Below are 19,476 nucleotides of genomic sequence, written 5' to 3'. Positions count from 1 at the left end.
ACTTTGCTTATCATTAATTTTTAAAGGACTTAATCTAAAAAATCAGTTGGTATTCTTAGTGAGGTAAATCCATGTGATCCCCTGTGTTCGACAGACTTGCTGTTTATCTCTGAGTGTTTGATTTAAGTTCATATCAAAAAATGATGTTGAAGACCTGGAGGGGGTCCTGTAGGACTAGCCAAGAGGGTCCTTGGCTTTGTGCAGGTTGGCAAATGCAAAGCAGCAAGAAGTGAGAGCAGAGTTTATTGAATGTACAGAGAGGGCAGATACAGATGAAGCGACTAGGAGACTTAGAAAAGAAAGGAGCATGAGTTCTGTCTTTATTTGGGGTCTGGCATTTTTTTATTAAGGATCACGGTGTGGTGTATGTGTCCTCTCAGGCATCCAGGAACCAGTGAGAATGAAGATGAGCCCCGGGTGTTATTCCTTGGAGCCGAGGTGTCTTGGTGTTGAGATGTCTAGCGCTGGTGGTCTGGAATACACATTTGACAGCTTTGTTCAGTCATTGTCATCTGTCCTTCCTTAGACGTTATTTGTTTTTGAAGAAGTCATGAACTTCTTGTCCCTTACAAGGAGGACATACACTATTTGCATTCTGAGGCATGTGTAAAGTGGGGTAAGGGTGCAGGTCCTAGCAAGAATAGAAGCAGGAAAAGGAGCAAAAAGCAGATTTTTATGGAATTGTTCAGTTTCTCTGTCTCAGAGATACAAGTCTTTCTAATTGCTTTTTAGGGGTCATAAAAGAAACTCAATGAAATAAAAGATAGAGAACTCTTAACTGAATCTTAGAAAAAGACGTAACACTTGCATATAAGTAGTTTCTAATACTTAATCTCTAAAGAAGCACTTGTGGGGTATCTGGGTGGCTCAGTTGTTAAGCGTCTGCCTTGAGCTTGGGTCTTGATCGCAGAGTCCTGGGATCGGCCCCGCATCAGCCTCCCTGATCGGCAGAGAGTCTGCTTCTCCCTCTCCCTCTGCTTCCACCCTCATGTTCTCTCTCAAATAAACAAATAAAATATTTTAAAAAACAACAAAGAAGCACTTGTGGGAGACATTAATTACTTAGTACCTTTAAAAAAAAAAAGATTTATTTTAGAGAGAGAGTGTGAGTTGGGGCTGGTGCAGAGGGAGAGAATCTTCAGCAGGCTCCCCGCTGAGCCTGGAGCCCAGTGCAGGGCTCAGTCCACAACCCATGAGATCATGATTTGAGCCAAAACCGAGTCCAATGCTTAACCGATTGAGCCACTCAGGCACCCCAATTACTAATACCTCTGAATCCAGTTATTCAAACAAGTGTAATTATACCTAATCTACACTATAAGAAAATTATGAATGGTTCTGTCAGGGGCATTTATTAAAATTTATATACGTTTATGGGGAGCATTCTTATGATTTACCAGGGTGGCAACCTTATGAGATAAGGGTTTTTTTCATATTACATCATTTATCAAGACTCTCCTTTAGCTGTCATCAGTATTAGCTTTAGACACTCAGTGACAAGCTATGTTCATAATTAGCAAGATACTAGAACAAGCTTGCCGCCTCCCATACCACCAGTAAAGACCGTTGAAAAGAAAATTGCAAAGAAAAAATTGAAAAGAAAATTGCTGTGATAAACTGAGGAAGGACTGCCACAAGGAAATGTTAAGGAACATTCTGGAGCTCGTAGCTTTGTAGAGTGAGCAAAGTTACAGACCCACCAGGGTAGCATGTAGAGCCACTTTTCCAGAGAAGACTGAAAGTTTAAGATGTGGAATTGAAAAAATTGGACATTAACCACAAATGTGAATCATAAAAGGGATACTGTTACATATTTGGTTTTTTGGCCATGGCAGACAAGTGATCATCATGAATGGCTTAATATTTTAATATAAAGAAGATGGCATGTATATATATATCAGGTAAAGATAAATGTGTAGGACAAAGAATAAATAGGTCAGGGGTTGCCAGAGACTACAGTGGAAGGCATTTGACTGCAAAGGGGCAAAATGAGAGATTTTTTGTGGGGCGTGATGGAACTGTTTTGCATCCCGATGTGGTTGTGATTACACGTATTCAAACTGATAGAACTGTACACCAGAAAAGTTAATTGAAGTTAACAACAAATCACATGGATAATCAATGGCAGAGAAGAGATTAGAACCTAGATATTGTGACTCTTAACACATTGTCCTCTATCATTTCTCGTTGTTGGTCATCACTGACTTTTTTGTACTCTGTCCTAGAAAAAGGACCAACAACTTGGTTGATTTCCAACCAACAAAATGCATTCAACTTTTTCTTTAGGTCACAGCTTTTTTTTTTTTTTTTTTTAAAGATTTTATTTGTTTATTTGATAGATCACAAGTAGGCAAAGAGGCAGGCAAAGAGAGAGAGGAGGAAGCAGGCTCCCCGCTGAACGGAGAGTCCGATGCGGGGCTTGATCCCAGGACCCTTGATCCCAGGACCCTGGGATCATGACCTGAGCCGAAGGCAGAGGCTTTAACCCACTGAGCCACCCAGGCGCCCCTTGGTCATAGCTTTTAATCTAGAGCCTCAACATAGGTTGTTACTGTTTTAAAACAGGATCTACTTTCTCCCCCCTCTCTCTCTGTCTTCCTCTCTGCCTACTTGTGATCTCTGTCTGTCAAATAAATAAATAAAATCATTAAAAAAATAATAAAATAGTATCTACTAATTCTTGGAGTGTTACAAGAGGTGGGGGAAGAATCTTCTCGCCAGAGAGTTCTCCCAGTAGCTAGAGAGAGCATGACGCATGTGAGGAATTGAAAGGTGGCCAGTGCGGTGGGAGAACCGGAGGAGGGGGGAGTAGGATGCAGTGAGGCACAACGTGAATCTGGAGAAGTGAGAGCTAGACTTTATAAAGCAGTAATAAGGAAGAAAAATAAATAAAATTTTAAAAAGGAAGAAAAAAAATAAAATCCAAAATCTGAAAGGAAGAAAAATAAATAAAATTTTAAAAAAGGAAGAAAAAAAATAAAATCCAAAGTTTTTTGGATTTTATTTAAGAGAAGTGGGAAGATACTGAAGTACTTTAAGTGGGGACTGACAAGATCAGAGGTGGACTGTCACTGGGTGTGGTATACAGAATGGTTACGGAGTGGGGTATGTTAACATGCTGGCTTCAGTGAAGACACCTTAGGAGATCTTGCAGTACACTGGGTGAGAAGTGGTGCTAGCTTGTTATAAGGCAGTGATTGTCACCTAGGGGGCTATTTGGCAATGTTAAGGTAGTTTTGGTTGTCATAACTAGGCAGGGTGGGGGTGGGTACTGCTGTCGGCCTTTAGTCATTCTATAGAAGCCAGGAATTCTGCCAAAATGTCATATAGTATGCATGGCTACCCCCCACAACAAGGAATTATTTAGCCAGAAATGTCTGTAGTTCGGAGGTTCAGAAAGTCTGATATAAGGTGATACCTATGGATATGAAGAGGATAGATCTGAAAGATAGTCAAGAAGTAAAATGGATAGCACCTGGTTATGGGTTGAATACTAAGGAAAAGAGAAAGGAAAATGTAGAAACTGCTTTAAAATTTCAGGCTTGTACAACTAGGTGGTGATGTCTGTCATTTAATAAAGACAGTATAAAAAAAAATAAAGACAGTATAATCTGGAGGTTAAAGATTCAGAAGATAGTGCTCAGGTGAGAAAAACATTTTTTCTTCTTCATTAATTTTTTTAGCCTCTCTGTTTAATTTTCTTCCACTTCATTCATTTCATTGCCTCCATTTCTAGTTGTAAAGCATCAACTTCATGAACAAGAATGGGGATTATTGTTGTTGATGGAAGCTACCCTCATACCCTCATCTCTTAACAGCCTATAGCTTAATTGTCAATTAATAGACAAATTATGAATTTTGGTAGAAAGTGATCAGAAACATTTAATAAGCAACTAATATTTTTTACTTAATTGGTTTGTTTGTTTATTTATTTGAGAGAGAGAGAGAGAGAGAGAGCGCGCGAGCATGAGAGGAGGAAGGTCAGAGGGAGAAGCAGACTCCCTGCCAGTCAGGGAACCCGATGCAGGACTTGTTTCTGGGACTCCAGGATCATGACCTGAGCTGAAGGCAGTTGCTTAACCAACTGAGCGACCCAGGCGCCCCAGCAATCAGTAATTTTAATGGGAAAAAAACTGATAGCCAAGTGAAAGCAACACCAGAGTTTAGGAACCTAAGAGAGAAAAATCCTGTAGAAGAGAAGAAAAGGATGCAAAACTTGGGGGTGGGGGTGAAGCGAATAAGGTACCAATGAGTGACTGCCTGTATGTCCTACTTTTTAATTCCTGTCTTCCTTGGGCCCAAGGCCTCACCCTCTATACTCCCATATAGTTGTTAAAACCCCAAACTAAGGCATGTGTTGTGATGAGCACTGGGTGTTATAGGCAGCTTATGAATCTGTGAATATTACATCAAAAACTGGGGTGCCTGGGTGGCTCAGTGGGTTAAGCCGCTGCCTTTGGCTCAGGTCATGATCTCGGGGTCCTGGGATCGAGTCCCGCATCGGGCTTTCTGCTCGGCAGGGAGCCTGCCTCCTCCTCTCTCTCTCTGCCTGCCTCTCTGCCTACTTTTAATCTTTCTCTGTCAAATAAATAAATAAAATCTTAAAAAAAAAAACAAACTAATGATGTACTATATGTTGGCTAACTGAACATAATAATTATAGAAAAAGAACAACCCGAACTTAAAAAAAAAAAAAAGAAAGAAAAGAAATGGAAGGAAAACTTCTAAATTAATTCTGAGGCCAATATTACCCAGATACCAAAACCAGGTAAAGACCCCACTAAAAAATGAGAACCACAGGCCAATATCCCTGATGAGCATGGGTGCTAAAGTTTTCAGTAAAATACTAGCAAATTGAATCCAACAGTACCTTTAAAGAATCATTCACTACTCATGTGGGACTTATTCCTGGGCTGCGGGGGTGGGTCAATGTTTGTATTTCACAACACCAGTGTATATTTATCTCACAAACATTGTCAATAGAGTATTTGGTTATGTTTCCCTTTTCATGTTCACTGCTAGGAAGCTTAGATTCAAACTTGTAGATGACCCAGAGCAAATATTTAAAGTCATTATACTATGCAGTTTGGGCTTTGTTCCCAGCTTCATTTAATATCCTCTCATTTTCTTCTTCTCTCATCCTCCTTTTCTTTTTAATTTAATTTTTTCAGTGTTCCTACTTTTAATCTATGTTCCTTTGTTGCATTTTATTTAATCTCATAAGCTTCCTTAAATCTTTTTTTTTTGGAACCTGGGGATACAAACAAATATAAATTTCACAAGCAAATATATTTCAATAAAGCTTGTATCTATTTTTGCAAATCCAAAACCAAAACAAAAACAGCAAACAAACAAAAAACCCAAACCAGTATCAGCTGATGATTACTGCTTTAGCTTTTAGTCTCCCTATTTGTTAGTCTATAGGGGCTTTCCTAGTTTCTTGCAGGCTTTAAATATGTTTAGTATATTTTAAATGAAGTTATAGTGTAACATTTTTAATGCTACTATTTTATATTTTGTTGGATAATCTGATTAAGGCTTTTGAAAGTGAAACAGAGAGGATCTTGGATCAGATCCATAGGAATAGGGAATTGATAGAAAATTTTCAGATAAATTAGATCTAGATCTACTTTGTATTTAATTTCTTATTTTTGTAGAATCTCAATTAGAGGATTTATTTTCATTTTTATCATTTAAGGAAATAGTTTATGTGGCCCATATACAAATAGACAGTTTTACTTTTCAAAGATTATGCTGTCAGGTCATTAGAAAAGCCTAAAACAAAAATCTACAATTAAAATTTCATATATATGCTACTCAGTTTTTAGGTTCAGAAATAAAACTTTGTTAATTAAATGATATTCTAATAGAGAAAATACATATTTAAGGACCCTAACAACAGATTGATAATAGGCAAGTAAATGAAATTATTTAAAATGTAAAATTATAAGTTCAAGAACTTATTCAATCAAAAAATAAGAATACATTTTTATGGGGAACTAGAATATGTAAATTCATTTCAACTGTGCTTCTTTGACAGTAAAACACAGAGTGGTTAAAAAAAGAAAGTCCCCTACTGACTGAAGTTTAGGACTCAGAACAGTGCATTCTGGTCTTTCTAGTTTTACATTTACTGTTTATTACAATAAAAATGCTGCAGGCAGCATTAGAATGCCCAAGAACGATCCTGTATTAGATTAACAGGCAACAACACTATGTGATCCTTCCTCAGGTAGGCACATCCACAGTAAATAAAAAGCTGGATATCACTAGAAAGTTGGCTTGAAGTTAGGCACACACATGCAATAAATGTAATGTATCATATTAATACTTCCAGGGAGAAAAAATCCAGTTGTGTTCACCATAAAGGCTACAGACATTTGGCAAAATTCACCCTCTTTCTTGATAGAATCACTTCCTAAAAGATAAACAGATGGGTAGTTTCTTAATACGATATCAAATATGGGTATGTGAGTTCAAAAGTCAGAATTATGCTTAGTGGGGATACTGGTATTTCTGTGGTAAGTATGAACAAAGGAAGGATGCCAACTATCACTTTTTAACATTGAACTACGGTAGAGACAGAGACATAAGAAAACTGGGAGGTTAGGGAGGGGAACCAAGGAAAAACCACACATCTTCATTTTAGGGGTTCTCCAAGATTAGTCATATCACTCCTTTTTCAAGGTTATATAAAAAGAAAATACCATAATATGGGAACAATAAGTAGAAAAGAGAAGTAAGTATTAGAAAATTTCTGTGTAGAGTCTTTAAAAATCAAGAAAAATTGACTGTAATATAGAAGATCTAAGCAGAGAAAAGACAGATTGAGTTGAAAACCTTTTTATAAGAAATCGGCTAAAATAAAAGAAAGTTAAATGAAATAAAAAAGATTAAGTTAATTTAAATTAATGAAAGCATTAGAAGCATTAACTTTTAGAATTGAAACTACAGAAAATGAAATCAGTGATGCAGAGAAACAACATAAGAGGTATGTAGAAATAGAATAAAGAGAATAAAATGATGAAAAAAATAAGTGTCCTGGGGGAAAGAGTTCTTGATATGCACTTACTAAAAAGAAATGCTTGAAATAAGAAAATTGATGATACCAATGAACCGAATGTAAATGAATATTTGTAGTTACTGCTTGCTTAGATATTTGTGAATTGTGTTCCTCTTTGAGGGAGTGTTTGTTGATCCTGAGTAACAGCATCATCATTTGTTGTATTTATAACTAGGGAAATACACAGTCAGGTACTTTATTTTATTTATTATTTTTTTAGATTTTATTTATCTATTTGACAGAGAGAGAAAGCATGAGCAGCAGAGAGAGGAGATTCCCTGCTGAGTAGGGACCCCCCCCATGTGGGGTCTCAATCCCAGGACCCTGGGATCATGACCTGTGCCAAGGGCAGATGCGTAACCAACTGAGCCACCCCACAGTCAACTATTTTAGAATTTAAGATACACCTTTTACTTTTCAAATAACTAGAGAAAAGATAAAAGAAAAAAATATCTCTTAGAGCAAAAACTAGAAAGCAGAAGAAACAGCAACAAGTATGGGTAAAGAATGTAAAACAAGATCAGGCATGCTGACAGAAAATATAAATAGGTTACATTTCTCTATTAAAAACGAAAACTTCCGGGACGCCTGGGTGGCTCAGTGGGCTGGGCCTCTGTCTTTGGCTCAGGTTATGGTCTCAGGGTCCTGGAATCAAGCCCTGTATGAGGCTCTCTGCTCAGCTGGGAACCTGCTTCCCCCCAACCACCTGCCTCTCTGTCTACTTGTGATCTCTCTCTCAAATAAATAAATAAATTCTTTAAAGTAAAATAAAATAAAATAAAATAAAAACTAAAACTTCTGATATGGCTGAGTAAGCTCCTAGCCAAATGGCCTTCTTTGAGACAATATGGAAAAAATAAATAACACAACTATCTGAAGGTCTTGAAGAGTAAAAAAAATGTCAGGCAGATCCTAGAAGGGAGATAGACTTAGAAGAAAGTCCAAAATTGGAGAGAATATCTTTTCTTTCTTTTCTTTTTTTTCTTTCTTTCTTTTTTTTTTTTTTTAAATAGCTGTCATCTTTAAGGTAGATAAAGTCAGTGCTATATTGAATGACCGAAATTCTGATAAAAAACTCAGTCTTTCTGACCTAAAGAACCAGATGGTGGAGTTTGGGGCAAGCATTACTGTAGGAAAATGAGAAGTTAACCCCAGAGTGAACTAGATGGATATAGCCCCAGGTTCTATGTATAAATCTTGCCCAGACTTCTGACTGACCTCTGAACCATACGTTTGCAAGGTAGATCACAAACTTCCTACTAAAGATAGGGTACTGAACTAAGATTTCAGTTTGTAGTTAGAGTCATCCAAGGTAATTTCTTGCTAAAACAAAAATACTGACACTCTTCAGATAAAAAAACAGAATCCATAAGGTCCAGGATACAATCTCAGAATGAAGAATGAGGAAAATATGATCCATCCTCAAGAGAAAAACAATCAACAGAGATCAATCCCGATATGACCCAGATATTGGCATTAGACTTTAAAGCAACAATTAAAACAATAATTGTAGAAAAATGAGGTAAAGAAAAAATATGTTCATAATGAAGGAAGAGATAGGAATTCTCAGCAGAGAAAGAGCAATCATAAAAAAGTACCAAGTTAAATTTTAGAATTAAAAAAGACAGTGTCTTAAGTAAAAATTCACTTGATGAGTTTAATAGCAGAATGGAAATAACCTAAGATCATTTAAGTAAGAGGGCATCTTTTGTCTAGTACCAAAATGAGCATGTAAATTTCCTAATCTGGGATATAGCTGCACAAGAGTGATTTCTGCATTACTAGAATTACTATTACAGTTACTTCAGCTATAATGATTTATGATACCAAAAAGAGGAAATATTTTCAACATTAAGGAATCAATTAAGAGATCTTTGACAGCAAGGCCCATCTAATTTTGTAGTTGACATTGTAGGAAATAAGTGTGATATTATCATAAAAAGAAAGTCATGGAGAGAGATGCTAAGGACTCCACTGACTCATTCATACAGTTTTTGTAGAGATCAGTACAAAACCCACAATGAACTTAAATGAACTCTAAAGAAGTTTGTCAAAGAGTTCCATTCATTCACACTAATACTCCATCTGGTAGTAAGAACCTCAGAATACAAAGACAACATTTATTTAGAGTCCAAGTGAAAGCTGTTGTTAACTAAGCCTCAGCCACTCACACTAGATAATGAAATAGATGGTTCTAAAAGTTAACAGGAGAGTTGGAGTCTCTGCCACTAATTTTTGCCTGGCTCTTTTTGGATGATCTTCATGCATAAAAGGTTCCCAGAAATATAGATGTTCTGTTCTCTCATTGAACGCTTAAGTCATGATATTTAAATCTATTGACTTTCATTAGAAAAAGAAGCTCTGGTATGAAAAACTACTTTATTGGTGTTTAACTTTACTGAAAATAAATATATAACTATATGGATGGTAGTATTTTTGTAATAAAGATTTATGTAACATTTTGTGAAGTTTCTCTTTCATGGTGCCTATAATTTCCTTGGATTCCCATTATCACTCTTACAGGGGATCGTATCCTTTAAAATGTTGTATTGTATCTAAAATGAGGGGCTGGTAATTATTATTTAAATAAAAAGTAGATTTAATTTATAGGACTATTTGTAGGATTGATTAGAAGGATTTCTTCTTCCTGCCATCATCTCTATATCAGTTTTCATTGAAAATATTAGCTAAGAATGTATGCAGTAACAAAACATCAATAATAATAGATGTGTAGATCACCCTAGCTTTTCTTTCTGATTTTTTATTTGTGTACGACCAAACACATTATTGGCATTTAAAAAAAAAAAAGCTCTTATGGTTGTGATAGTGGTGGTACAGAACCTCTCTAGAATAAATTTAGTTTTATTTGTTGGTTTAAACTGATGGGCAATGATTAAAAAGGAAGGAAAAAATAAAAAGAAAGAACTAAGAAAGGAAGAAAGTAAATTAAATAATATAAATGTTAATTTTATATTTAACCCAAATGTTTTGTGAAGAACAGATAGTTAAATATTATGTAGTATGTGTAAAGTCTATATGAGATCTGTACTTATGGTTTTATAAATTCTATACTTTTATAAATCTGTAAATTCTAAGTTTCATCCAAAACTCCAAAAATGTAAATGTCAAAATAAATATTACTAGAGATTAAGAATGACATTTCATAATGATAAAAGTCTGTTTATTAGAAAGCCACGACAATCTTAAATGTATACATCTAATAACACATCTTCAAATTACACAAAGCAAAACAGACTTAATGAGTGAACTAGACAATTGAATAATCATAGTTGGAAATTTGAACATCCCTCCTAAAGCTGTTGAATGAACAAAAATTTATAAAGATACAGATAATCATCTGTTTGACCTAATTAGTACTTATTGAACATTAAACCCAGTAACTACAGAATTCAGTCTTTATTTCTAAGTACACATTGTATGTTCACCAAGACTGAACATATGCTGGACCATAAACCAAGTCTCAACAAATATATAAAGTTTGAAATCATATGGAATGATTGTGACCATAGAAGAATTAAATTAAATGTGAATAACAATGAGATATCCAGAAAACTCTCAGGTATTTGCAAATTAAATAATACATGTAACTAACCCATGGATTAAATAAGAAATCACAATGAAAATGAGAAAATGTTTTGAAGTAAAAGAAAATGAAAGTGTAACATTGAAGTTTTTAAGATGTTACTATACAAAACAGTTCTTTGAGGAAAATTTGTAGTTAAAAATTTTTTTTTTAGAGGAAAAAAAGGTCTCTAAAATCAGTGACCTTAAGAAGCCAACAGGCAGGGGCGCCTGAGAGGCTCAGTAGGATAAAGCCTCTGCCTTCTGCTCAGGTCATGATCCCAGAGTCCTGGGATCGAGCCCCGCATAGGGCTCTCTGCTCAGCATGGAGCCTGCTTCCCCCTCTCTCTCCGCCTGCTTCTCTCCCTAAGTGTGATCTGTCTGTCAAATAAATAAATAAAATCTTTTAAAAAAAAATTAAAAAAAAAGAGAAGCCAACAGGCAACCTACCAAATGGGAGAAAATCTTTGCAAATCATATATTTGATAAGGGTTTACTATCCAAAATATAGAGAGAACTCTTACAACTCAATAGCAAAAAATCACAATCTGTTTAAGAAGTGGGCAGGAGGATCTAAATAGACATTTTTCCAAGGAAGACATACAGCTGGCCAACAGGAAAAGGAGCTCAGCATCACTAACTGTCAGGGAAATTCAAATCAGAACCACAATGAGTTGTCACCTCACCCCTCTGAGAATGGTTATTATCAAAAAGACAAAAAATAGCAAGGGTTGGTGAGGATGTGGATAAAAGGGAACCCTTGTGTGCTGTTAATAGGAATGTAAATTTTTGCAGCCGTGATGGAAAACTTGGAGGCTCCTCAAAAAATTAAAAATAGACTACCATATGCTCTAGCAATTCCACTTCTGGAAACTGAACTGATAGATGCAGAAAAGGAATTGATGGTTCCCACAGAGAGAGGGTGGACAAAATGGGTGAAGGTGGTCAAAAGGTACAAACTTCCAGTTATAAATAAGTCCTGGGGATGTAATGTAGAACAGGATGACTATAGTTAATAATACTGTATCATGTGTTTGAAAGTTTCCAAGAGAGTAGATCTTAAAGTTCTTACCACAGGAAAAAAATTGTAGCTGGTGGTGGATGATAACTAGAATTATTTTGAGTGATCATTTTGCAATATATATAAATATCAAGTCATTATGTTAGACACTTGAAACTAGTATATAATGTTATATGTCAATTATTTCCATTTAGAAAAAGGAGAAAAAAGAACCTAGAAGGGCAAATTAAAAGTAAGTAGAAGGAAGGAAGGAAAAATGAAGGTAAGAGTAGAAACCAATGAAATTAGAAAACAAGCAATAGTAAAATTTAACAAACCCCAAACTAAGTTTTTTGAGATGAATGAAATTGTAAAACCTTTGACTATACTGATCAAGAAAAAAAATAAACAAGTGACCAATATTGAGAATGAAAGAAGGATTATAAATATTTTAAAGGATAACCAGAAGAATATTGTGAACAACTCATGACTACAAATGTCACACCTTAGATGAAACAGACAAAGTTATGAAAAAATAAAGTTTGCTAGACTGACACAAAATCTGAATATCCATATAGGTTTTTTTTTTAAGATTTTATTTATTTATTTGATAGATCACAAGTAGGCAGAGAAGCAGGCAGAGAGGGAGGAGGAAGCAGGCTCCCTGCTGAGCAGAGATCCCCATGCGGGGCTCGATCCCAGGACCCTGAGATCATGACCTGAGCTGAAGGCAGAGGCTTTAACCCACTGAGCCACCCAGGCGCCCCTGAATATCCATATAGTTTTTAATGAATTCTAATTTGCTATAAAAACTTTCTCACCAAAAATCTAGGCCCAGATAGTTTTACTGATGAATTCTATCAAACACTTAAGGAAGAAAGAGCTGCAGTCTTAACATAAACTCTTTCAGAAAACAGAAGAATGGGAAACATTTTCCAACTCCTATTATGTGTTCAGTGTAGCCATAACAGCAAAGCTAGACTAAGGCATTCCAAAGAAAGAAAACTAATTAAGATAATATTTCTCAAGAACAGAGACATAAAAATAATTAACAAAATATTAGCAAAGCAAATTCAGCAGCATATAAAGAAAAGGATAATAATACATCATGACTATTTGGGGTTTATTCTATGAATGCAACATTATTTTAAAATTTGAGAATCAGGGGTGCCTGGGTGGCTCAGTGGGTTAAACCTCTGCCTTCGGCTCAGGTCATGATCTCAGGGTCCTGGGATTGAGCCCCACATCGGGCTCTCTGCTCAGCGGGAAGTCTGCTTCCCCCTCTCTCTGCCTGCCTCTCTGCCTACTTGTGATCTCTCTCTGTCAAATAAATAAATAAAATCTTAAAAAAAAATTGAGAATCAATCAGTGTCATCTATATTAACAGAATAAAGGAGAAAAATAATACCTCAACAACTATGGAGAAAACATTTGACAAGATCTAGCTCACATTCATTATTAAATGCTAGGGCTAGCATTTTACTAAAAAAACAATCAACCAATGAACTAGGAATAGAAAAAACTTAATTTGATAAAGAACATCTACCAGAACCATCCACCAAAACCATTAAGTGTATTTAATGGTGAAATATTAGACATTCTCCCCTTCCTCTCATACTAGGAGCAAGACAAGGATGCTTACTCTTTCCACTTCTGGTCAACATAATACCAGAGGCCCTAGTAACTGAAATAAGGAAAGAAAAAAAAATGGAGAAGAAGGACTAAAATGATCTATTTTTACAGAGGACACTGTTTATATAAAAATATCTTTAAAATCTTTAAATAAGCTCATAGAGCTACCATGTGAATTTAGCACAGTCACAGGTCATATGGTTAGTGTACAAAAATCAGCAGGGCATTGGAAAATGGAATAAACCCCCCAAATTTTTAATAATATCATCAAAAGCATAAAGTAATTAGAAATAGGTTTAACAGAAAACCTGTAATACCTCTCTACACTGAAAACTAGAAAACATTGCTAGGAGAAATTAAAGACATAAATAAATGGAATGATATACTATTTTCTTGGATTACAGCATTCAGTATTAGAGAAAATGTCACTTCCTCTTAAATTGATTGGTAGATTCAGTACAATCATAATCATAACCCCAGCATGCTTTGTTTGGGGGTGTAGAAATTGACAAGTTTAAAAAAAATATTTAATTTATTTATTTGACAGACAGAGATCACAAGTGTGCAGAGAGGCAGGCGGTGGGGCGGGGGGAGCAGGCTCCCCGCTGAGCAGAGAGCCTGACTCGGGGGTCAATCCCATGACCCCGAGATCATGACCTGAGCCGAAGGCAGAGGCCTAACCCACTGAGCCACCCAGGTGTCCCAAATTGACAAGTTTTATATGGCAATGAAAAATACCTTGAGTAAACAAGACAGTCTAAGAAGAATAAAGTTGGGACACCTGGCTGGCTCAGTTGGTAGAGCACATGACTCCTAATCTCAGAACAGTGAGTTCAAGCCCCATATTGAGTACAGAGTCTATTTAAGAAATTTTTTTTTTAAGATTTTATTTATTTATTTGTTAGAGAGTGAGAGAGCTGCACAAGCCAGGGGAGTAGTTGACAGAGGGAGAAGCAGGCTCCCCACTGAGCAAGGAGCCTGGTTTGCGACTGGATCCCAGGACATTGGGATCATGACCTGAGCCAAAGGCAGACACTTAACTGACTGATCCACCCAGGCGTCCTCACCCCGCCTCCCGCACTTTTTTTTTTTTTTTTTTTAAGAACAACAAAGCTGAAGGGCAAACAGTTTCAAGACTTACTAGAAATCTGCAAAAAATGAAGCTGTGTGGTATTGGCATAGGATAGAAAAATTAATCAGTGGAGTTTAATGATTGGAATGGAGAATGGAGAGCTCAGAAACAGATACTACTTATCTAATAATTTGACTTTTTGACAAAGGCAGTGGACAGTCTGTTGGGGGAAAAAATGCTGGAATATCTGGATATCATGGGAAAAAATGAACTTTGACCCCTACCTCAAATATCATAAAAATTAATTTGAGATGGATCATAGACCTAAGTAAAAAAAAAAACAAAACTATTAAGCTTTTCGAGGAAAGCATTGAAGTATATTTTCATGATTTGGGGGAAGGCAAAGATTTCTTAAACAAATCCTAGAAAGCAATACTATAAAAAAAATGATAAGTTAGATTTCAACAAAATTAAAAACTGCTGCTCCTTTAAAAAGCACCTTAAGAAAATGAATGGGCAAACCACAGACTGGGAAAAAATATTTGTAAATCATATATTTGACAAAGGAATAGAATCCAGAATATACAAAGAATTCTTAAAAGCTAGTAATAAACCATCTAATAAGAACTGGGCCCAATTTTTAAGCAGGTACTTCTTTTGGCTAGGAGACACATGCAAAGATACCAGCTTAAATAGTCATCGGGCAAATGCAAATTAAGCACGGTGAAACATCATAATACATACTCACCACAATGACTCAAATTAAAAAGACTTGCAAAACTCACTACTGATGAAGCTGTGGGGCAACTAAACCTCTCCTACACTGTTGATGGCAATGCAGAGTGTAAGATACTTTGAAAAATGTTTGACATTTTCTTATGAAATTAAACGTACTTCTAACCCTATGACCCAAGAGTTAAACTCCTAGATATTTACCCACAGAAATGGGAAGAAAAAAAGTTGACAAAAAAATTTACAGAAGAATGGTTCTATCAGTTAACATATAGACTAAGTGAACATAAAAAAAAAAGAATGGCTCTAGCAGCTTTGTTTATAATAGCCAATAACTGGAAACAACTTAGGTTTTCGTCAGAGGATGGATAAAGAATTTGTAGCATATGAATAAAACGGAACACTACTCAGCAATGAAAAGGGATGAACATAACAACATGTGTACATTTCAGAAACAGGCCGAGTTAAAGAAGCCTTATACAAAATAATATATACTCTACAATTTCACTTTTATGAGGCTTTTAGAAAAGGTTTTATGGTTTGCTTTGGGGATTATTGTATAAAACTTTATCAGTCTACCTTTAAGTGATATTATACCACTTCTAGTATAGTGGAAGAAGCTTACCTTTAACAGTATGCACCCATTTTTAATACACGCATGTTATACATGCCAAAATACACTGTTATATTTGCTTTAAATAGTTACCTTTTTAAAAATTAAAAAAAAATTTTTTTTAATTTGAGAGAGAGAGCACATGAGCAGGAGCAGAGGGGAGGGGTAGAGAGGGGGTGGGAAGCAAGCTTCCTGCTGAGCAGCGAGCCCAATGCAGGGCTTAATCCTAGGACCGACCCTGGGATCACCACCTGAGCTGAAGGCAGACACTTAACCAACTGAGCCACCCAGGCACCCTTATTTATTTATTTTTTTTAATTTTTAAAAAGATTTTTTTATTAGAAAATGCAAGTGGTGAGGGAGGTGGGGCTTGGAGGCGCAGAGGAGGAGGCAGAGGCATAAACAGACTCTGCACTGAATATGGAGTCTGGTGGGGGCTCCTCTCTCTCCTGACCCTGAGATCATGACCTGAGCCAAGCCAGGAGTCTGCCTCTTAACCAGCTGAACCACCCAGGCTCCCCTAAATAGTTATCTTTTTAAAGGATTTAGATAAGAGTCATCTGGCTGGCTCATTTGAAAAAGCATGGAACTCGTGATCTCAGGGTTATGAATTTGAGCCCCAGGTTAGGTGTAGAGATTACTTAAAAATAAAACTTTTTTTTTGAAAAAAGGACTGGGGGTACCTGAGTGGCTCAGTTAGTTAAGTGTCTGCCTTTGACTCAGGTCATGATCCCAGGGTCCTGGGATGGAGCTCCATATCAGGCTCCCTGCTTTCCTCTCTCTCCCTCTGCCCACCTCCTCATGCTTTCTCTCTCTCTTTCAAATAAATAAATAAATAAATAAAATCTTTTTTAAAAAAGGATTTAGGGGTGCCTGGGTGGCTCAGTGGGTTAAAGTCTCTGCCTTCGGCTCAGGTGTGATCCCAGGGTCCTGGGATTGAGCCCCGCATTGGACTCTCTGCTCAGCGGGGAGCCTCCTTCCCCTTCTCTATCTGCCTGTTTCTCTGCCTGCTTGTGATCTCTGTCAAGTAAATAAATAAAAATCTTCAAGAAAAGCATTTAGATAACAATAATAAAGTTTCATATTTACCCATAATTGCCATTTCTGTTGCTCTTAATTCCTCTGTGTATTATGGGGCTCCATCTAATATTTTTTTGGCGGAGGACTTCTTTTTAAGATTTTTGTAGTTCTGGTATTCTGGTGATGAATTCTTTCAGCTTTTAAATGTCACAAAAAAATCTGTTTTTCTGTTGTTGTTTTATTTTTATTTTTCATTTATTTTGCTTTGATTTTTATAACTTTAATTTTTATTGTGTTATGTTAGTGACCATACAGTACATCATTAGATTTTGATGTAGTGTTCCATGATTCACTGTTTGTGTATAACACCCAGTGCTCCATGCAATCCATGCCCTCCTTAATACCCATCACTGGGCTCACCCATCCCCCCACCCCCCTCCCTTCTAAAACCCTCTGTTTGTTTCCGGGAGTCCTTGTGTCTCATGGTTTGTCTCCCACTCCTGATTCTCCCCCCCCCCCCCAAGGAGGCTTTGTGCCCAGTGTGGAGCCTGAATCGGGGCTTGAACTCCTGACCCTAAGATCAAGACCTGAGCTGAGAGCAAGAGTCACAGAGCAAGAGTTAACACACTTAACTGACTGAGCCACTCGGGTGGCCCAAAAGTCTGTGTTTTTAAAGATACTTTGGCTCAGGATAGAATTCTTTGTTGAGTTTTGTTTTTTTTCCATTGTCCTTTAAAAGAATTGCTTCACTGTGTTCTGGCTTACATTGGTTTCCAGTGAGAAGGTGCTGTCATCCTTATTTCTCTATATTTAATGTACCTTTTTTCTCTGGTTGCTTTTAGGATTTTTGTTTTCCTTTAGTTACCATTTTTAAGCAGTTTGATTATAATATGCCTTGGTGTTGTGCTTGGGCCTCATAGAGCAAAGAAGATCTGTGGGTTTATAGTTTTCATCAAGCTTGGCAATATTTTGACCATTATTTCTTCAAGTTTTTTAATATCCTCTCCTCTTCTCTCCTTTGGGTAATACATTTACACAGTATTAGGTTGCTTAAAGTTGCACCATAGCTCACTTATTCTATCTTATGTTTTCTTACCTTTTCTTTCTCTCAGTGTTTCATTTTGGCTAGCTTCTGTTGCAGTATCTTCAAGTTCACTGATTTTTTTTTTTTTTTTCTGTACTGTGTAATCTACTGTTATTCCCGGCCAGCATTTTATTCATTCCACATACTGTTTTCTTCTCTAAAAGTTCTGGGGAGGGAGACAAACCATAAGAGACTCTTAATCTCAGGAAACAAACTAAGATTGCTTCGGGGAGAGGGGAGGGATAGGGTGGCTGGGTTGTGGGCGTTGGGGAGGCTATGTGCTATGGTGAGTGCTGTGAATTATGTAAGACTGATGACTCACAGACTTGTACCCCTGGGGCAAATAATACATCATATGTTAATTTTTTAAAAAGTTCATCTTAGGATTTTTAAAAAATATTTTCCATGACTCTATTTGATTGGGAAAATCTTTCTTCATGCTGCTAGAACACATGGAATATAGCAATAACTGTAATGTACTAGTCTTCTAAATTTATTATCTGTGTCAGTCCTAGGTCTGTTTCTATTGATTGCTTTTTCTCCTCATTATGGGCCTTATTTTCCTTTTTCTTTGCATGCTTTCATCATTTCTTATTGGATGTCAGACAATGTAATTTTTACTGTGTTGAGTGCTAGAGAGTTTTGTATTACAATAAATATTTCAAGCTTCGTTCCCATTCTTAGAATTGGTATGATTTTGGGGGCTGTTGTCTCTAAGCTTTGTATAGCAGGACAGAGCGCATTTAGTCTCAAACTAGTTTTTCTCACTGGTGAGGTGAGTACTCTACCCAGTACCCCATGAATTATGAGGTTTTCCAGTCTGACTGGTGGAGACAGGCATGTGTGAGCCCCAATGGTGGTTTTCTCTAGTACTCCCAGATATCTTTTTTGCCTGGCTTTTGATAGTTTCCTTCCACGCATGTCTGATTAGTACTTCATTGAGGACTCATTAGGGACCTTTAGCAGATCCCCAGAGCTTTTTTACTAGGCAGCTTTCTTTTCTCTGGTACTCTGCCCTGGGAACTCTACTTGCTTTGTCCTCCCAAGACTCTCATCCGTCTCCATTCAGGAAGGCTGCCAGATGCTGCCTGGACTCCCCCTCTTTGAGCAGAGTGCTGTCAACTTTGCCCAGGCACTAAGCTGGGGCAACTGTAGAATTCACTGCACTTGATTCCTATTCTCGGGGATAACTGTCCTTTGATCTTGGTGTCCAATGTTTACACCTGAGCATAATACCAGGTCTGGGGTTTATGGAGGGCCACTCTAAAAGTTTGTCAAGCATGGTGGGTTTAAGAAAGTTTGATTCAGAATGTGTTATTTGAATGATAGGTTGTATACTATTAGAAAAGAAAGTAGAGTCATGAACTCATACTGACTCTTGTGCCTAGAATATTCTTCCTTCCTCTCTGCTGGGAGGCACCCTGCTCATTTTTCCAAGGTGGTCTAGTGCCACTCTTACCTCTGTAAAGCTGTCTTTGAACCATGATAAAATGAATAGTTTCTTGCTCTGTGTATTATATTTATACCTCTGTCCCTTTTTACCTTGAATCATGGTTATAGTCTGGTTGTGTCTGTCGGCTGTGATAAGCTGAATAGAACGTGGTTCTGAAGAAGTCCACAAGTTTTAACATCATTCAAGACCTTGACTCCTAGGTATACTTATTACTGGCTGGAAATT

General features: G+C 36.8%; 1 protein-coding gene across 2 annotated transcripts in view; it reads left to right on the top strand.

The window, feature by feature from the left end:
* The window catches only part of AFG1L (AFG1 like ATPase), a 226,118-nt gene that overhangs the window by 98,363 nt on the left and 108,279 nt on the right, over positions 1–19,476 (top strand). The gene's annotated exons all lie outside the window — the stretch shown is intronic.

The sequence above is a fragment of the Neovison vison genome, chromosome 1 (genome assembly GCF_020171115.1).
Source record: "Neovison vison isolate M4711 chromosome 1, ASM_NN_V1, whole genome shotgun sequence".
NCBI classification, from domain to species: domain Eukaryota; kingdom Metazoa; phylum Chordata; class Mammalia; order Carnivora; family Mustelidae; genus Neogale; species Neogale vison.
The sequence above is the reverse complement of the archived record's forward strand: the minus strand, read 5'-3'. Positions and strand labels throughout refer to the sequence as shown.